At 45.1% G+C, this 6,807-nt stretch overlaps 1 long non-coding RNA gene across 2 annotated transcripts; it reads left to right on the top strand.

Moving 5' to 3' along the window:
• The first annotated feature begins 5,229 nt into the window (after positions 1-5,229).
• LOC121103697 lies at positions 5,230-6,152 on the top strand. 2 transcript variants are annotated; one of them, XR_005835885.1, is made up of 3 exons: positions 5,230-5,315; positions 5,451-5,575; positions 5,695-6,152. It is a non-coding gene; the product is annotated as an uncharacterized LOC121103697 (long non-coding RNA). The 2 variants fall into 2 exon arrangements; XR_005835886.1 differs by having other exon boundaries at positions 5,245-5,315; positions 5,448-5,575.
• The last annotated feature ends 655 nt before the right edge of the window (positions 6,153-6,807 follow it).

Here is a 6,807-nt window from a genome sequence, read left to right as displayed (position 1 = left end):
AGAACGAGACTGAAAAACAATTCAGAATTATCTAATAAGGTTGAAAATGTGCATATCTTATGATCCAGCAATTCCACTGCTGGGCATAGACCCTGAAGGAGCTCTGGCACACGCACGCCAGGTGGTCTGCAGGAGAGCCTTCATGCAAGCGCTGTGTAGAACAGCAAAAGACGGGACACAACCCAAATGACCCTCAACAATAGAACGCATAAAGTGTGGTACGGACGTAAAGTGGATGAACTATAGTCACAGGCATCAGGAATGCATCTCAAAATACCATCTTAACCATCGTACGTTGCTGGTGGGGACGTAAAATGGTGTAGCCACTTTGGAAAACAGTGTGGCAGTTCCTCAAAGACTTAAGCATAGCCTTCACCATATGACCCAGCAATTCTACTCTTAGTATTCTCAAAATAAAAACATAGATCCATGCAAAAAACAAAAACAAAACCCAAAACAAAAAAACAAACCCAAAATACAGACAAAACAAACAAATAAACAAACAAAAAAAACCCCCAAATTGCATGAATGTTCACAGAAACATTATCCATAATAGTTCAAAAGTGGAAACAGCCCAAATTGCGAATCAGCAATGGATGGATAAAATAAAAAAATGTAGCATAGCCACAGAACGGAGCATTACTCAGTCTTAGAAGGAAGGAAGTACTGATACATGCTACCATATGAATGGATGAACCTCGGAAACATTATGCTAAGTGAAAGAAGCCAGTTGCAAAAGATTAGATATTGTATGATTCCATTTACATGAAATGTACAGAATTGGCAAGTCCATAGACACAGAAAGTAGATCAGTGGTTTCCAGGGCCTGGGGGAGGGGAGGGTGGAGAGTGACTTCTAAGGAGTATAGGGTTTCTTTTTGGGGTGATGAAAATGTTCCAGAGTTAAATAGTGGTGGTGGTCGCACAGCTTTGTGAATATACTAGACGTACTAAATACCATAGAGTTGTACACTTTAAAAGGGTAAATTTTATGTCATGTCAATTATATCTTAAGAAAACTGTTGTTTAAAAGCAAATATACGGTTAAGCAAAAAAAAAAAAACAAAACAGAAGAACACAGAAAGCGTGATTTCACTTATATAAAGATCAAAAATAAGGAAAAATAAGCGAGGCACTGGTTAGGAATAAATACTGATGTGAAAAAGTATAAAGAAAAGCAAGGGAATGATCACCACAAAATTTGGGCAGAGGGAGGGGACGATCTGATCAGGGAGGGAGGGCCTCAAAGATGTCAAAGGAACCAATTATATTCTCTTTCTGAGGCGAGGTGGTGGGTATATGGGTATTTGTGGTATTATCTTAATAGGATAGATTATCCTTTCAAGTGAGGTTCAACTCTCTAATGTATGTATCTGTACATTAAGTTTATATCTATTTATCTATCTAGATATATGCATACTCACATGTGTACTTCCTGACTCCTAAAAATTAAATCCCTATTTTCTATCCTTACACTGGATATTAAGTTTGTGGTCCGCCCTTTTTTATGGATGTCATAAGTATCTCTGAGCATATTAACTTGAATATTTTTTAAATTCCCTTCTTTAAGCTACCCATTTCTTGACGATTGTTTCTCTCTCCCTCTTTCTCAGTAAAGGCCCTCCTAAGGCATCTGGTTATCCTTGGTTGTTTATTCGTATTTTAAAGCAGCAGACTGGGAGTTCCATGTCCACATACGGGCTTTGCTTCATGCAGGTGGGGTGGGAGCCAGCAGTTACCTTGACATCTAAATGCCATTTGGGGAGTATCTTTTCTCTGGAACCATTCAGTGTCTCAAGAGAAAAAGCCCTCTGTTGGTGTTTGTTTGGGAGTTTTGTTTGTGTGTGGTTGTTGATTGTTTTATGGCCCTGGGGAGGCTGGTGCATGGCTTCTGTGTATTTTGAGCAAGGGCTTTTGGTAAGCGTTTAGCCGATCTGCGTGTACAGGATTTCAGCAAAGTCCCGCTGCCCAACCCAGGTGTCACTCCTGGCTTCATTCCACTTGGCATTTGCTAGGTCCATGTCCACTGGGCTCTGCAGAGCATGGCAGCCCCTCCTCTATTTTATTCCCCAACACACACAACCTCCCCACCCCCCACCCCCATTCCTGCTCTCTGCTTCATCAGCTGTCGCTCCGCCATCTCTTCATGGCTTCCAAGTGTCTGTTGGTGTCTCTCATCTGTTGATGACCTCCCTATGGGTCTCTGTTACAGGATTGCAGGGTTCTTGTCTCATGCAGTCAAAGAATGAATCTCGCGGACACGAAAGGGTGAAGTGAGATGGAAGTTTATTAAGTGAAGGAGGGAACAGAAAGGAAAGAAAAAAAGCTCTCTAGAGTGAGAGGGGTCCCAAATGGGTTGCCCTGTGGGCTTTTACTGCCCGTCTTTTATTGAGAACCAACTGGAAAGCTTGTGGCCTTGAAATACTTTTGCTGTCTTGGTTTGAGCAAGGACTATTGATACCACTCATAATGGCTTACTTCTTTGAGGTCTGGTCATTCTCTGTGATTACAGTGTAGCTGCCAGAATAAAATACTCCCTAACCAGGACACCTGGGTGCCTCAGTCAGGTAAGCAGGTGCCTGTGGCTCAGGTCATGATCCCGCGGATTGAGTCCTGGGATTGAGTCCTGCATCAGGCTCCTTGCTCAGTGGGGAGCCTGCTTCTTCCTCTGCTTTGCTGCTCCCCCTGCTTGTGTTCTGTCTCTCTCTGACAATAAATAAAATCTTTAAAAAAGAAATACTCCCGTCAGGTTAGGGAGTGGTAGTCTGGTTTGTTCCCTTATCTCTGGTTGTGTAGGCCTAGCATTTCTCCACATTTGGGGTGTCTGTGAGCCTGGTCATGTACCCCCCTGTGTGAGCCTAGTTAAGGGGAGTCAGAGACCTCCTCTCTCTCCCTGCCTAGACCTTAACCCTTTCCTTACTCATCTTCACTGCTCAAGAATTTATACATTTTAATTCCTTCTTATTATTTAGAGGGATCTTTGAAGGGAGAGAAAACATGTATAGTAAATCTGTCACCTTTAACCAGAAATTAGGTTACTTTTAAAATAAAAATAAATGGAAGAAAATCACTGATGTTTATTGAGCTCTAGCTAAGGTTAAGGGCCACGCACTGGTCTAAGAACTTCACATGTATTATCTTGCTAATCTTCACAACAACCCTATGAGGTAAGCGCTCTTATTTTTTTTTTTTCTTACTTTACGGGTGAGAAAACTGAGAGATGAAGACAATAAATCATTGCCAAAGATCTCAGGGATAAGCAAGTAGTTGAACCAGGGTATAAACACAGGCAGTCTGACTCCAGGAGCACTGTCCCAAATCATCATGTGACATTAGATAGATGGTGATAGACAGACAGGTAGATAGATACAGAGGTCGACAGATAGACTGGTAGATAGATAGCCAGCCAACCTGAAGGTCCTATAATCAGTGGTGGTAGTGAAAGAGTAAAATCCATGTCCTAAACTGAAAGAATGAAAAACTGCTCAGAATGAAAAATAAAAAGCAACCCTCCCTTAATCCATTGGCAGGACAGACACAGATAAAAAACTAGCTGCAAAGTTAATAAGAAACATGGTTTTTCCCAAAGTCATGCAGCAGATGTGAAATGGTATAAAGAATAGAGCCCCCCCCCGCCATCTGAGTGGCCTCTATCCTCTTACCAGACATGCTCACAGACTCGCTGTGCTGGGATCCCCAATTGCTAAATGGCCCTCATGACAGCAGGAACCCAAACCTTACGGGAGATGCTTCCCCTCTTCCCTCTTGTTGAGCTTCATTCTACAGTTCCTCTGAAATACCCTCCCTCATGGCAGTGAGTCAATAAATGTGATTTCGTCAGATGACAGGTTTGTGCCTGGTGGTCTTGGCTGATTAGGTTTCACGATAGGGATGTGTGTTCTTAGACATTCATTCCTTTGGCTTAAATGCATGAGGTTTCTACAGTGTCAGTGTCCCAGGAGGAGTCAGACACGGAAAATCTCATGAAAACCTTCAGAAAGAGGGGCACCCTTGGGAGGAAGAGAGGTTGGGACTTGAAGGCACATCTAGCTACTTTGTATTTTGTCCTCCGGTTGGCTTAGTACTCTCATCCTGCCTGGCCTCCAGGAATCCTCTGTTTTCCTTGTCAGTTTCCATCCTGCCTGGGGCACCTTGCAACTGCCATTTCTGAGCTACAAATGATCTCCACCCCTTCCCTAGGAAGTACCTATTTTAGTCTAATGGAGCTTCATGATAAGAGAGAGAGAGGATGTCTAGCCCTCAAGCCCACTGCCATGATGAAGCTTCCCTAATCCAGGGCAGCATAATTTTGAGAAGGAAGAGCCTCTGTCCCAGCCTTGACGACATTAGGGTTAGGGACAGGAGGGAAATGGAGGTGGGAAACATCACTACTTTTCCAGATCCAGTTAAAGGGTCCTCAGGGCTTTGACGGCCATAGATGAGTCCCCCTGAACCTAAGGTTATCATTATTGTTGTTGTTATTATTGATATTATTGATACTTTTTACACTGGTATTGTATTTTTAATTGGTATTGTATTGTGTTGTTCTGAGTACCTTCACATTGGTCTTCTTTCTCCCAGTCAAGTACACACAGCACAAGTGATCAGTCCGTCATTTTACAGTTGAAGAAACCTAAGGCCAGGGAAGTCATGGCTACTTGCCTAGGTTGGTGACAGAGCAGAGAGCTAAAACCACAGCCTCCTGACCCCAGTCAAAGGTCACTCTAATTTCTCCCAACAGAATAGAAGAACCTTGGGGTGCCTGGATGGCGCAGTCGTTAAGCATCTGCCTTCGGCTCAGGGCATGATCCCAGGGTCCTGGGATTGAGCCCCACATCAGGCTCCTCCGCTGGAAGCCTGCTTCTTCCTCTCCCACTCTCCCTGCTCGTGTTCCCTCTCTTGCTGGCCGTCTCTCTCTGTCAAATAAATAAATAAAATCTTAAAAAAAAAAAAAAAAGAATAGAAGAACCTTGAATAGTGGGGTTGGGAGAATCACCTGAACCTGGGGTGTGTGAGCTATGGCTATGCCCAAAGCCTAGACCATCAGTTCCGAGTGGGCAGAACTACAGAGAACAGAAATTCGTTTCTATTTCCCCATTTCCAACCCAGAACCCACCTATTAACCCCACCTCCAGAAGCCTCTCAGCCCAAAGGAAAGAGCGGAGCCATGCCCTGGGCTCAGATTATGTAAGTGGAGGTTGGGCCACTGCCAGCTGTCAGGATAGGAAGGGGTGGAGAGGGCCCTGCCTCTGCCCTGGCCTCAGAAGGGTGAGTGTGGGCAGAAGAATGCAGACAGGCGGCCCCGAGCCAGGCCAGGTAGGTCTTTGCCTTGCAGTCAGCTCTGAACGGACAGGTTCAAACCAGTTTGTGGCTTAGCCCACACTTCAGAATGGGGTGGTGCTGGCGGGGTTTTTGTTGTTGTTGTTGTTTTTTGCCCCTACCCTAAAGCAGGCCGTCCAGAAAGAGTGTGGACAAGGCAAGAAGTGGTGCGTTGGGACAAATGTGCTTCAGGAAGGCGACAGTGTTCAGGACCGGAGGCCACTTCTGTTCTTCAGAGCACTGGTCCCTGAAGTCAGGTATTACACCCACAGACCCTCTGGAGTCTTTATTGGGAGTGTTCCAGGCATTGATGTCTCTTTCACTCAGTCCTGCTCTCCTGAATTCACTTTCACCCTTTTATCCATTCTTCATACAGCACCCAGAGTGAGCTTCCGAAATGCACCCCTGACCATGTGACTCCCCTGGCCTGAGTCTCCCAGTGGTCCTCCCTCTTGGGCGTCAAGTCCAAACTCCTCAGCATGGCCAGCCAGGCTCTGCTCTGGAAGAGTCTGCCTTCAGCCTCACCTTGCCCCTCTCTCCTCACCGCTCACCAAGCAAAGCTGAATTTCCTGTGGCCGGCTCTGTGCTTTCTGGCCTCGGGATCTTTGCACTGGCTATTTCTGCTGCCTGGAAGGCCCACTGTCTCCACCCCTTAAGCCTTTTCCCTTTCTCTTCCCACTTACATAGTTCAGATCCCTCAGATGTGAGCTCATTATCTTCTTCAGTGGGGCTCAGCAAAGGCTACCTCTCTTCCCTCCTCCGTCTGTACCAATACTGTACCTCTTACAGTACGGTCGGTCCCCTTACGTGTTCCAAAAATACTCCTTACGACAATTGTCGCTATTTATTTCATGTCCATCTCATCCTTTGCTGGACTGAATTGAATGTTCCATGAGGACAGGGAACCCGTCCTACTCACCACTGTATCTTCAGCGCTGTCTGTGAGTGAGTCAGTGACATTCAGTTTATCGAGGACCTAATAGTCAGATTCAGCAAAGACTGGCTGAGCATCCACTGTGGTCAAACGTATGCAAATTCACTTACAATCTTAATTTATTTAATCCCCAAGAACTCTCTGCTAAGATTTGGCGTTCCAGAGCTGAGGTTAACACATTGAAATAATGAGTATTAGACAAGCTTATATGTGTTGAAAAGCACAGGCCTGGCACATAGTAGGTGCTCAATAAATATTATTCAATGGACAAATACATTTGAAAAAAGCAGCCTTTTGATGAAGAAGATAAGTGACATATTTTACAACTCGTAAGTGCTAGACCTAGGATTTGGACCCAGGCCTCGCGGCTCAAGTCCAGAGCTCGTCCCGTGTTCCCACTTGGCTCTGCTGGCCAGCAGGGAAGCAGAGAGGTACACAACCTCGGTCTGCCCTGGAGAAACAGAGAGTAAAGTTGTTAAGAAAAAGATACAGACACAGGAAACAACCGAAGACATACTCGCCTCCGTGATTTGGGACTGAAGAAACTGACACGAA

This window comes from Ursus maritimus, unplaced genomic scaffold (genome assembly GCF_017311325.1).
Source record: "Ursus maritimus isolate PB19 unplaced genomic scaffold, ASM1731132v1 scaffold_2, whole genome shotgun sequence".
Taxonomy (NCBI): domain Eukaryota; kingdom Metazoa; phylum Chordata; class Mammalia; order Carnivora; family Ursidae; genus Ursus; species Ursus maritimus.
This window is presented reverse-complemented; position numbering and strand designations above follow the sequence as displayed.